The sequence below is a fragment of the Lissotriton vulgaris genome, chromosome 5 (assembly GCF_964263255.1).
Source record: "Lissotriton vulgaris chromosome 5, aLisVul1.2, whole genome shotgun sequence".
Classification (NCBI taxonomy): Eukaryota; Metazoa; Chordata; class Amphibia; order Caudata; family Salamandridae; genus Lissotriton; species Lissotriton vulgaris.
The window spans coordinates 1,874,493,517-1,874,506,886 of NC_141693.1; positions in this window are offsets into that span (position 1 = coordinate 1,874,493,517).

The window sequence follows — 13,370 nt, forward strand, 5'->3', positions numbered from 1 at the left end:
GGTGGCCAATGCCGATGCTAATACAGCATACCCGGCCATTAAAGAAATCATTCTAGATCATTTAGGGTTAGGCTACGGTTTAGAAGGAAGAGAGGCGGACCCAGCGAAAATCCCAAAACTCTCTTTTTCCGGTTGAAAGCGGCAGCAGACAAATAGCTAAAGCAGAACAAAAGCTCCAAAGAGGAGATAATGGACAAAATATACTTGGAGAAATACTTGGAAGCCTTGCCATTTAATACCCAGAAGTGTCTGCGAAAACACACTAAACTGACAACGGCACAAGCCATTGAAATGGCCACTATCTATGCATGTGCTCAACCCGACCAGCGGGTTGGGAGTATGACAAAACCCATAAGGCCTCTCTGCAGAAACCTGAAAAGAAAGCATACCGCTTCCTCCAGAAGTCTTCAGACCTAGACCAACAAAACCCGAAGGCCCCCCTTTCAAAGGTCCGCAATGTTTTGAATGTGGAGAGTGGGGCCACATTGCTCGTGTATGCCCCCGGAAAAAAACAGCAGAGGAACCGATGGAAGTGGGATACATCCCCAGGACAGTCCTCTACAGGGCCAAGTTGGGAAGCACTTTTTTGTAAGTGTGATGGTTAATGGGAGAACCGTAAAAGCCCTTTTGGATTCGGGTGTAGGCAGTCGGTGATTCAGGAGATCGTAGTGAGACCTACACAGTTCCTCCCGGACACAACAGTACACATTAGGTGGGTACATGGGGACATCAAACAATACCCCGTAGCTGACATTCAGCACCATCCCGACGGAAGACAGCCCTACACTGTAAGAGTTGGGGTTTTAGAGGCCTTACCTGAAGATCTCATAATATGTACAGATAATCCTGTGTTTTTAGACATGTTTCTCAAATCTGTGCAAAACCCATCAGAGGAGCGGGAAACAGGGGGAACGAAGTCTGCCTTGGTATCTACTGACCCTTGGGTCATGGATAGGAGCTTTCGCTTCGCTCAGCTAAACGACCCAACTTTCCAAAATGCGTGGCAGAGCACCCAGAATAAAACCCCACTACACCACAGACATACCCTCACTTCACCGTTATCAAGGATCTGTTATACAGGATAGGTTTCCAGGGCGATGAACCACAACTCCTGGTCCCTATGGTTTCAGGGATCAGATCCTTTTCTTTTCACACTCCACTGCAGGGCATATCGGGGCAGAAAAAACATCACAGAATGTGCTCAGGTATGTTTTGGGCCTGGGGTTTATGGGGAGGTGAAAAGATATTGCCCGGAGTGTGTGAAATCTGCCAAAAAAAGAACACCCACCGCCCTCCCCGGTTCCCTTACAGCCACTCCCAATCATAAGATCTCCGTTTAAAAGGGTTGGCATGGACCTTATCGGCCCCCTCCCAAAGACAAAGAGTCAATATGCACTCGTCATAGTCAACTATGCGACAAGATATCCCGAAGCCTTTCCAATGAAAGCAACAAAGTCTTCCAGCATAGCCGTGCACCTTGTAGAACTGTTCAAGAGTCGGGTCTCCTAAGGAGATCCTGATGGATCAGGGGACCACCTTTGTGTCACGCCTCATGATAGAGGTATGTAAAACCCTTAACCTCCGACACCTAAGAGCTTCCGTGTACCATCCACAAACAGATGGACTCGTGGAAAGGTACAACGGGGCCCTAAAATCGGTCCTATGGAAGATGCTCCAGAACGATGGGAAAGAATGGGACCAACTGCTCCCGCTCGCTCTTTATGTGATCAGGAGCCAAGTACAAAGCTCACTGGGAGGCTCCTTGTTTGAAATGTTATACGGGAGGCATCCCAGGCCACAATTGGAGATCATCAAGGAGGCCTGGGGAAAGTAAGAGGCAGAGAAAACTCGGGGCGTTCTCGAATATACACAAAACCTGAAAAATAAGATAGGGAAGCTAACAGACTTGGCATATTCCGAGCTAGAAAAGAAACAGGGGAAGCAGAAGGCCCTGTACAATAAAGGAAAAAAAGGATGAAATTGCAAATCGATGATTGCAGGTCCGAATGGCTAGGTCCCTATAGAATCGTTGGTACGATTGGCAAAACAAGTTATAGACTCTAACTAAAGCCCGCTAGAATCCAAACTTTCCACATTAATCTGTTGAAAAAGTGCTTGGGGCCCCTACCTACAGCAGCTCACTTCACCATGCCTTCCTTACAACAGTCACAACAAACACTAGAGGAACTAGTGGTAAACACTGACTTAACAGAGCGGCAAAGGCGTACCCTTGAAAAGATCTTAAAACTTTTCTCCCCAATATTTTCAGACAGATCAGGGAAAACGCCTTTGACAGAACACACAATAGAGACCGTTCCTGGGAAAGTAGTGAAACAAAAGCCCTACCTAATAGCACCAGCAAAAAGAGAAGCAGTACAAAAAGAGGTGAGTCAAATGCTGGAATTAGGGGTCATCAGCCCGTCCAAAAGTGAGTGGTCGTCGCCCATAGTAATGGTGCCAAAACCTGATGGCTCCACGCGTTTTTGTATGGGCTTTAGAGCCCTGAATTACGTCTCAACCTTTGATGCCTACCCCATACCACGAATAGACAAATTAATAGAGAAACGAGGCAACGCTTCCTACATACCCACATTCGATCTCACTAAGGGGTATTGGCAGGTCCCTCTCAAAGAATCCGATAGAACGAAAACGTCTTTTGTCACTCCAGATGGGTTTTTTGAGTTTAAGGTTCTCCCATTCGGACTCCGCGGGGCACCCTCTACCTTTTCTTTTTCATCAGCATATCTGGACGATATCGTGGTGTGTAGCCCAACTTGGGAAACCCATATGAAACACCTCCAGGCCGTACTGACATTCTTACAAGATGCGGGCCTTCACATAAACTCAAAGAATTCCCGTGTAGCCTTTCAAAGGGTCAAATATTTGGGCTTTGTCTTGGGACATGGCGTGATCGCCCCACAATCAGAGAAAGTAAGAGTCATTTCAGAAACTCCCTTTCCCATAACCAAAAGAGACCTAAGGGCCTTTTTGGGGCTCTTAGGATATTACCGGTGGTTTATCCCACATTCTTCTGAAAATTGCGACGCCCCTTACCAACTTGCTCCATAAGGAACACAAGAATACGGCACTTCACCATCCCTCCCAGGTGATTATCGACACCTTTCGTGAACTGAAAAGGGCCATCACCACCAGCCCGGTACTCATTTTCCCCATCTTTTCAAATCCTGACGCTTCAGACTATGGCATAGGGGCTGTCTTATCACAAAAGGCTTCGGATGGTACCGAGCACCCCGTCCTCTACATTAGCTATAAGCTGTTCCCTCGAGAGACCAAGTATCCTACGGTGGAAAAGGAGTGCCTTGCCATCAAATGGTCAATTGTTAAACTACGTTACTACCTGGAGGGGTGCCCTTTTACCCTATTCACGGACCATGCTCCACTCCAGGGGATGGCGCGCAACATCGGCCAGAACCCCAAGTACTTCGGTGGTTTTTGTCCTTTCAAATATTTTCATTTACCGTTAAACACCAGAAAGACTCTGCTAATGGTAGTAGTAGTGCAAAATTCATCTACAGGGTGTACCCTCTCCCCAAACGGGAGAATCCTAGTTGAGAGGAGTGTCACAGGGTGGCCTAGGAACCCATAGACCCCGATACAGAATGGTGGTCGGCTCCCCCTGTCACTATGCCTTTTATTCCGCAGCAGAAGGAGTGGACTGCAGACTCGTTTTCCATGCAGAAAGCGGATACTTGTGAATGGGAGCCGGGGCCCTTTAAATCAACCCCAGGCTATGGCTAGACCGTCTCTCAGACCTACGTCAGCACCCATTGGCCAACAAGAGGAGAGGACGGTGAGACCGGAGAGAAGCATGCTTCTGGAGTGAATAAGGTAGAGGACAAGACCAACGCGAGAGGTGAAGACAGGAGGTTGACGCTGGAGCTAGCAGGACCGGTGCTACAACCACCGGAGAGTAAAAGGGAGCCGAAGCAGCCAGGAGGCCACCGTCCCCACGAAGCGCTGTGCCACGCTTCAGGAGAAGCGTGGCTTTCCAATGTACGGAGCAGGGTTGCGAGGTGGGTTGGGACACGGGAGAGGTCCAACCCATAGAGGGTGTCTCTGACCTCCTACTCCGTTTCCCGATTCCCTTTAGCACTTGCACCTGATCTGTATAGCACCGAGCACGTACTGGTGATCCCTTCACTCCCCCTTCCCCCAGACAAACGTCCAGGCAAGACGCTGATTCCTTTCTCCTCCTTTTCGCATGTACCAGAGTGGCGTTGGATCAAAATACTGACCAGACAGACCGAAAAGAGCCAAAGAGAAGAAGGCCTAGACAAGGAGTATTGTCACAAGCCTTGACACTGGCTTCTATCAGGCTTTTGTTTAATAATACCCACTTTACCACAATACGGTCTTGAGAGCCTTCTGTCCCCACGCCCACAGCCACTAATGAAAGATGAGTCCCACTAGTGTAAGATAAGTACCACTTATGAAAGATGAGTGTCACAAATGAAAGATGAGTGTCACAAATGAAAGAGGAGTGTCACAAATGAAAGAGGAGTGCCACTATTACAAGTTGAGTGCAACTAATGAAAGATGAGTGCCACTAATGAAAGATGAGTGCCACTAATGAGTGCCACTGATTAAAGATGAGTGCCACGATGAAAGATGAGTGCCACTGATGAAAGATGAGTGCCACTGATGAAAGATGAGTGCCACGATGAAAGAGGAGTTCCACTGATGAGGGATGAGTGCCAATGATGAAAGATGAGGGCCACTGAAAAAAGATGAGTGCCACTAAGTTAAATCTTTGGAGCCTCAATTTTCAGCTATACAATAAACGTCTTAGTAAACACACACTCCATAAAGTAGTGGTAATGGATCTGAGAAACCCATCTTGTAAGTTTAAACCACGCCATGTCAGGTTTTAAGTACCAATGATACACCTTGGAGTGCTGCAGATTACCTTCCATCAGTAAGGCAATCCACTCCACTACAACACTCTTGAAGCTAATGTTCCTCATAAATGCACTCCTTTTACAGAGATGGGTGTCCTCTTGAACTCCAATACCAGTTATCAAATCATGCAAATTGCCTGTAGTATCCCTGAAATCTTTCATCAGAATCGGGACTTACTTCCTTAATATAACCCAACATTGTCTGGCACATCACCTTTCCCATGGATATCTATTGGCATGGCTAAATGAGAACCCATTAGGTATGCAGCCTTCTTTTAGTGTACCCCCGCAGTGCCAGCTCCTGCACCAGCCACACTGCACCACGGAAATTTACAGTGTAGCAGGTATAGGCAGCGACATTCCACTTAGAAGAGTAGTAGGCAAGGAGTATTTGGCAAGGAGCGTTAGGCGTGGGGTCTACTCCACCCACAGTAAAAAAAAAAAATAAGAAAGGCAAGGGTTTGGGAGCAGCCCCTTTACAAGCTGTAAATAATAATAAAAAAATGGCAAAGGATGTGTGTCACAGAAACTGATATTTTCGTATCCCTTCCACTTTACTGAGAAGGAATTGAAAAAAGGAGCTCCACTCTTCCACAGAAAGATCAGGCGAAAAAGAGTGGCACAAAGGAAAAGCATTGGCAAGGCCAGTAGGTCTCTCCTTTGGAACCTATTGAGTTTACCTATCCCGTTTAACTATGCTGTACAGCATTGGTAAGATCAGCAGCACTCAAGGGTGAAGCAGTACTCGAGAGTGAAGCACATGAGTAAGAAAGTTACTTAGGGTGGAGAAGCAACACTGGGGGTAGTGAGAAGCATACTGAGAGACCAGCAATTATTGTGGTGAAGGGTGTCTAAGAGAAGTACACGAGGGAGGCAGCTCGAAATCAAATGCACTTTCATGGAGTGCTTAACAAAAAATAAAAAGTAGTACCTTAGAAGTAAACCATGGAAGGACACAAGTTGTAAGCCTGTGCTCCAGGGGACAAACACAAGAAGATGAAGGGAAGCCCACACAAGTTAACACAAGTCATGGCCTTGATTCATGTCGGTCGAGCGTGACTGACTGCCTCATTACATCTATTGAGCAACAGTGTTGATATTAAGCGATCTTGACTTTGGCCAGAGTTGTTGGACTGAGAATGCGTCTGGCTGACTCCTTCTAGCATTGTGCCAGTTAAGTTAGCATTTGCGAGACCATTTTGTATTCAGCCGCCATTTTGTACTATGATCGAAAGTAAGGTTCTGCCCCATACAGTCTGCCTCAGCAGAAAGCAGTTTTGATTGTTTCTCTTTATTATTCAAGGTTGAGCGTCACTGCACTAATTAAAAGATCATTTTGCATGCCTTTCCCAGTAGGTAGCCCTGCTCCCACTCTCAGAGAGATGGGCACGGGCAGAGTAACCTTGAAACTAAATAGCATGTTCCCGGTCTCAGGATGGTAGCTTGTCTTTCTGTACCTCCTTTGTTCATCAGCGCGCCCAGACTGGAAATTTCCAGTCTGGGCGGGTCTTTAAGGGTGTTGGAAATGCATACCTTGTGTTACCATGTTGACAGGGGTCAGTCCCTCCACAGCATTCTTAGGAGGATGGTCAGATTGGACTCTGCTCAAGTGTATGACTAATAAATACGTTTGGTTTGTATTATTTACTGTCTAACTGACTCTTCATTTATATGGAAGGCTGCTAGGTGGTCTTGAGTGACTCGGGTGGCCCTAATCGGGTCACTTCCTTCAGTTGGCACCCGAATCGGAACTCCATTGGGTGACTCATCCTCGCCCGCGGATGGGTGGGGAGGACGGGGCCACGTCGGGTCGCTTTGGCGGACCGGGGATCCTTGCACGAAAGAGTCTGGTACTCGCAGCTGCCCCCATCTGTCTGACCGGGCGGTGCCTCGCCCATTGGTTATCCCGACTTGGGTCCTGAAAGGCGAAACCCTTGTATCTGACCATTTGGTCCAAAGAGTCGGCAGTGGAGAATAACTCAGTTTGACCTGTGTGCACCAGGTGAGTTTGCTTTGGTTTTGTTTATGGCTATGGCGCCACTTTAGTTTGTGTTTGGTACGGTCTGAGGATCGTTTTTGGACAGGCGCTTGAATTTGTTTGAGTTCTTTATAAACATGGGTTCATCCAATGATTTGGATTTGGTGAGGTCTGAGGGACAACTTTGGTAAGATATTTGCAAATATCTGCTCGGCATAAATAGTGAACGTTTTGTTTAAAAAAATGCCTTACTTGAGCAAATTCTGCTGTGTGAGTTGTCGTTGTTGCTCTAATGGAAGAGAGTCAGCCTGCGCCTCCGGAAGGCACGCCGAACTTTGAGATGTATGTGAAGCACAGCCTTGGCCCTATTATGTTTAGTACATTATGGCAAAAATATGCAAGGGACAATGCCGAGTTGCAGTGGCTGCTGGCAGGCACTTGTGATGAACAAAAGCAGAATGCCTGCAAGATAAATTGTTTGCAAAGAGAAGTATGCAAAAAGAACAATTGATGGACATTATGCAGAACAATGTCATACATTCCCCCCAGTGCAGAGATCTGGGCCTAAGTCCATCGTTTTTTGCCGTTCTAGTTTGGACCCAAGCATATGCAAATCAGTCTTCACCCTGTGCCCAATGGGAACAGTCCAGTCCGAACTGCCAGGCCAGAACCTCCCTGGACTGGAAGCAAGCATCCTACGACGGTTTCAGGCTCTCAGCCCTAGTCAGCCAGGATAGCTTGACTTCAGCGGCATTGAGAGCACAGGACCCACGTCTGGGCATACCCGTCCCACTCGGGTGACAAATGCAAAAAGAAAAATTGATGGACAGAATGCAGTACAATGTCATACATTCACACCAGTACAGAGATCAGGGCCTAAATCCATTGTTTTTTTGCTCACCATGTCGTTCCAGTTTGGACCCAGCCATATGCAAATCAGTCTTGACTCTGCGGCCAATGGGAACAGTCCAGCCCAAACTGCCAGGCCAGGTCCTCCCTGGACTAGAAACAAGCATCCTAGGACCGGTTTCGAGCTTTCAGCCCTCATCAGCCGGGATAGCTTGATTCCAGCGGCATGGAGAACACGGGACCCGCGTCTGGACTGGCAACAAGCATCCTAGGACCGGTTTTGGGCTTTCAACCCTCATCAGCCAGGATAGCTTTACTCCAGCTGCATGTAGAACACGAGATCCACGTCTGGGCATACCCGTCCCACTCGAGATGACAAATGCAAAAAGAACAATTGATGGACAGAATGAAGAACAATGTCATACATTCACCCCATTACAGAGATCTGGGCTTAAATCCATTGTTTTTTCGCTCACCATGCCGTTCCAGTTTGGGCCCAGCCATATGCAAATCAGTATTGACGCTGGTCCCAAAGGGACCAGTCCATCCCGAACTGCCAGGCCAGGTCCTCCCTGGACTGGAAACAAGCATCTTAGGACCGTTTTCGGGCTTTCAGCCCTCATCAGCCAGGATAGCTTGACTCCAGTGGCATGGAGAGCACGGGACCCACGTCGGGCATACCCGTCCCACTCGGGGTGACAAATGCAAAAAGAACAATTGATGGACAGTATGCAGAATTTTTAACTAAAGAAAAATAAATAAGTAAACAAATGTATTTATTAATTTTTTTCAATCACTTATGAGTGCCACGTGTGATTGTTTGGAATTAGACGGTGAATATTTATCAGTACTGGTAATGTTTCTGTTGTATCACTTATAGTTTGGTACAGCCTTACTGATTAAGGGCCAGAGCCCTTTATCGATTTGCTTGGATTCTCCCAAGGCAGAAAGCAAGAGTATTTGAGCTAAACCGAGTAAGTATAAACCCTAGCAACTACTGTGTTTGACCTCATTCTGCAACTGACTTTAACCACACAATCTAGTAGCAATAGCTCATCGACAACCCACCTCAATATATAGCATCACATCTTCCAAGGGTGTTCAAAAAACAGTGCTGTGAATAACCACAGACTCCAACAATCAATGACAACTCTAATATGTCTGGCTTGCAACTGAAAGTGCATCTTTAGTTGCTAACGAGCCTAGGCGCTCAATAACTCATAGGCGCTATCACTTATCCTTGCAGTCATGCATTAATTCTGCTACTGACTTATTTTTGCAGTCATACACCAACCCACAGTGTCTCATTGTATTACTGATCCAATATGAGCAACAGGTTAATTCCTTCTTAGAATGGTAAATCAATGATATACTATCTTCAATACCATTCCAAGAAGACAGCCTAGTTTAGAAGCAATGTCCACCTGGGATGTGTTGTACTTCAGAATAAATTAGAGGAAAGAGAGAGGCCTGGTAGCACTGTCTGTGGAGCTGCTAGGCAACCTAGAAGAAAGGAATCGAATAATTTGGAGAGGACCATTAAAGGGAGAAAATTAAAAACTAAGAGCAGGCCCACCAGCCATGGTAATGTGGCATGCTCAATTTCAGGTGGATATGTACATGGGATCAGGCGAACATCTGTCACACTGAACCGAAGGCTGAAGTGGGCTGATCCATTACCCAAGTAGGAGGATGTTTGTGCAAGATTTGGAAATCTCGGTCGCCATCTTTGATGGCAAAGTTATAAATACATTTAACAAATCAGCCGCGCCTTTCTAGGCAAGAACATTCAACAATAGAGAGACTTAACTGGTCAACACACAAACCTAACAGCGCCACTTTGAGGCATGAATCCAGTCGGGAGACTCCATTTCGGAAACAAGGCACAAGTTATGGTGAAAAGTAACCTTAGCAATCAGTTACAAATTCGACACTCACCTATTGTGCAATAAAGTTTTCATTGACCATAGATCCTAGTATATTTGAGTGGATGATATATGAAAGTCTAATTGATATTGTGAGTGCATGGCTCTTAGAATTTAAATGAATAAAGAAGCCACATGGTGAGGAATATAACAGAGTGTTCTGGTCTGGATGTTTACCAGTAGTCTGGTCCTGGTCTTCCGCTGTCCGATGTATTGGGGACTGTTTCCAAAGGCTAAAATGTCCCCCACACATGAATGGGTGGTGGCTGCCCTCAAATAGCTGCTACCTTCTCAGGAGGATAAAGACAAATGCAAATAAAACCTTCTTGCTGGATGAAGACTTCTGAGTGTTCAAGAAAACCTGGAGTCTGGAATCTGGTAGAGAAATTCTTAAGGAGGAAGGATCAGTAAGTGGAGGAAGCTACAAAACAAGTGAAGGAACACGGCTTTTGTGTGATACCCCTCCAACAAGACTGAGGCATTTAAATAGGAAAATAATGGAAAAACCAAATGAAAAACAAACATTACACGACAGGGACCACTGTGTATTGGATAAACCAGAATGAAAGCAAAGAAGAAACAGCCATGATGGAAAAGGGACAAAATTTGATTGTGAAGTAATGAAGGTGGAATACATTTAACATTCCTGAATATAAAATCACCTTCTATAACTAGTTCATTTGAAATTTTCCAAAAAGGAAATAGTTGCGCAGAGATCTCATTTTTAGAGGGCCAACCAATTCTTGTATAATTAACAACTTGAGTTAAAAGTACATCCGCATCCATCCCTTTTTTCCACTCTTCTTGAGAAATGGAACTAAACTTCTCTGACATAACCTTAGGATTATCAGCAACAACTTTTTCAACATCATCGCACACCACATCAGCTTCACATGGAAGTCTGGACAGACAGTCTGCTGTAACATTGGACTTCTCTGGGACATACTCAGCAGTGAAAGAATATTTTTGCAAACGCAACATTAATCTAGCAATACGTCCAGTGGCATTGAAACCACGTCCAGGAGATAATATTGAGACTAAAGGCTTATGATCCGTTCTTAAAACAAATCTCGCTCCCCATATATAGTTTCTAAAATGTTCCACCCCCACGCTCATGCCAACAAGTCTCTCTCTATTACAGCATACAGTCTTTCAGCTAAATTAAGTGTACGGGAGGCAAACGCAACATTCCATTCATTTTTTCCTGTATACTGAGACAACACACATCCCGGACCATATAGACTGGCATCCACTGTGACCATATCGTTTTAAAGTTGGAGCTGCCAACATCTCCGATTTGATTATATCAAACACTTCTTGTTCTTTTTTACCCCAAACAAATTCAAAATTTTTCCTCATCAACTCTCTCAACGGTTCCATCTTCGAAGCAAAATTCACAATGAGTTTGCTATAGTATTCACAGAGACCTGAGAATGACAGTAACTTTTCCTTAGAATCGTGAGCAGGAGCTTTTAGAATAGCACCAACCAATGATTTTTTTGTAACAACTCCCTCTTTGGTAAGAGTATGTCCTAGATACTCAATTGAATCTTGAAAGAGTTTACTCTTGTTTTTCTTAAGAGTTAGTCCTTACTCCTTTAGTATGGAACAAACTTCCCTTAAATGTTTGGCATGACTACCTTTGTCAGGAGAGTAAATAAGGATATCATCCTTAAAACATTTTACACACAACTGCATGCCCTTGAACATATGGCACATAGATCTCTGGAAAACAGAGGCTGCTGAAGCCAATACAAAAGGCATCCTTTTGAGTTGGAATAAACCTTGTGGTGTGATAAATGCAGTCATGTGACGTGACTCTTCAGCTAACTCAATCTGGTGATAAGCCGACCTAAGGTCCAAGATAGAGAAAACTGTGGCACCACCTAACATGCTCACAACCTCATTTATATTAGGCAAAGAATTACAATCAATTAAAATATTAGCATTGAGAGCCCTGAGGTCAATGCACAACCTCAAAGACTTGTCAGGTTTCCGTGCCAACACAACCGAAGATACCCATTCAGAAGACTCTACTTCCTCAATTACTATCTCATTCAACATTCCCTTTTAAACATTCAGTTCTTCTCTTACATTGATCAGCACATTTCTAAGTTTCCGTCTGACAGGAACCGCCTCTTGTTTAAGTTTAATAGCATGTGTAAATCCCTTAAGCTTTCCTAAGTTATCTGAAAACACCTCAGGGAACTCTCTTTTAATTAGGGGTGGGCGGAATTTGCGTAATTGCGTTACGCAAATTTTCGCAAAACTGTAAAAAATCTCTGCGAACACGCAGAAATTCCGCGAACAAGCGTAATTGCTTGTTCGCGATGCTTTTTTCCTGTTTGCAATCACTGTTTGCGTGCTCGGAGGGAAATATTTTGCGAACACGCATTTTGAGAACGCAAACAAGCAAAAAACTTCACGAACTCGCAGAACGCAGAATTTTGGGCAATTCCGTGTTCTCCGCGGAACGCAAAATTACCCAAATTCCACGAGCGGAACGTAATTTACTGTCCAGGCCTACTTTCAATGCTACAACTTTACTTACCCTACCATCATCGGTTCCTTACAACGTGGATTAAATATGATCCCTAACCTCCACTGGTCCCTCTAACCTAAAATATTAACATCCTTTTTTGCTACCTACACCTTGATGAATGCAGACCTTCCTTTGAATTGAACATCAGACGTAATGTATCCTAACATCGCAATGGCGGAACCATCAAAACTTTGAGCTATAATATCTGGAGGAGATAGATCCTTCACGGATACAATGTTAGAAAACTTTTCACAAAAGTATTCGTCCGTAATAATGGACCAAGGAGACCCAGAGTCCACCATCAACTCCAAATCCACATTAAGAAAGTTAACCACACACTTATGTGAACTTAAAGTTTCTCAGAGAGAACAAACATCTACTACTAAAACAACAATTCCTCTTTCGTTCATAGAAACATCTTCTATCGACTGAACAGCCCTTATGGAGGATATTCCACAGGAACTATTCGAAACACTGTTCCCTCTATTAATCGTCCTTTTGTGGTCATCCTTGCAAGCCCTGGCAAAATGTCCCACTCTCCCACACTTAATGCACTCCTTACCTATGGCAGGACACAATTTAAATGAAGCTACATGGTTGGTACTAGGACACCTAAAACACACAATTGACTTGTCATTCTTGGTACCTTGATAAGCATTCTTAGGAATATTATTCACAGCACAAATTTCATCAACGCACTTATTGCTCCTATCTCCTTTGGCATCAATATCTTCAATAGTTTTCATCCATTTCTCGGATTGTTCAAATGCTTTAGCAGTGGCTATAGTGTCATGTAAATTGGGGTTCCCAAAAATCCACAATAGTTCCTGTTTTTTTTCTTTTAACATTCTCAATTATTTGATCTCTTATCATCTCGTCACCCATGACACCAAAATTACAAGAAACAACAAGAGTTCTAAGCGCAGTTAAAAAATCATCAAACGATTCAGAATCTCTTTGAGATCTAGTGTAAAACATGTATCTGTTCAATGCTATACTAGTTGTGGGTTTGAAACGTCTCTCCATACGCAACAAGGCTTCATCAGAAATACCCAATTCCCCATGTACTACAGGTAGAGTCCTAAAAACAGCTTGACCCTTGGACCTCAAACAATGAAGTAGTATGTTTTTTTTTCTCTCATTGCCCATCCTGTTGC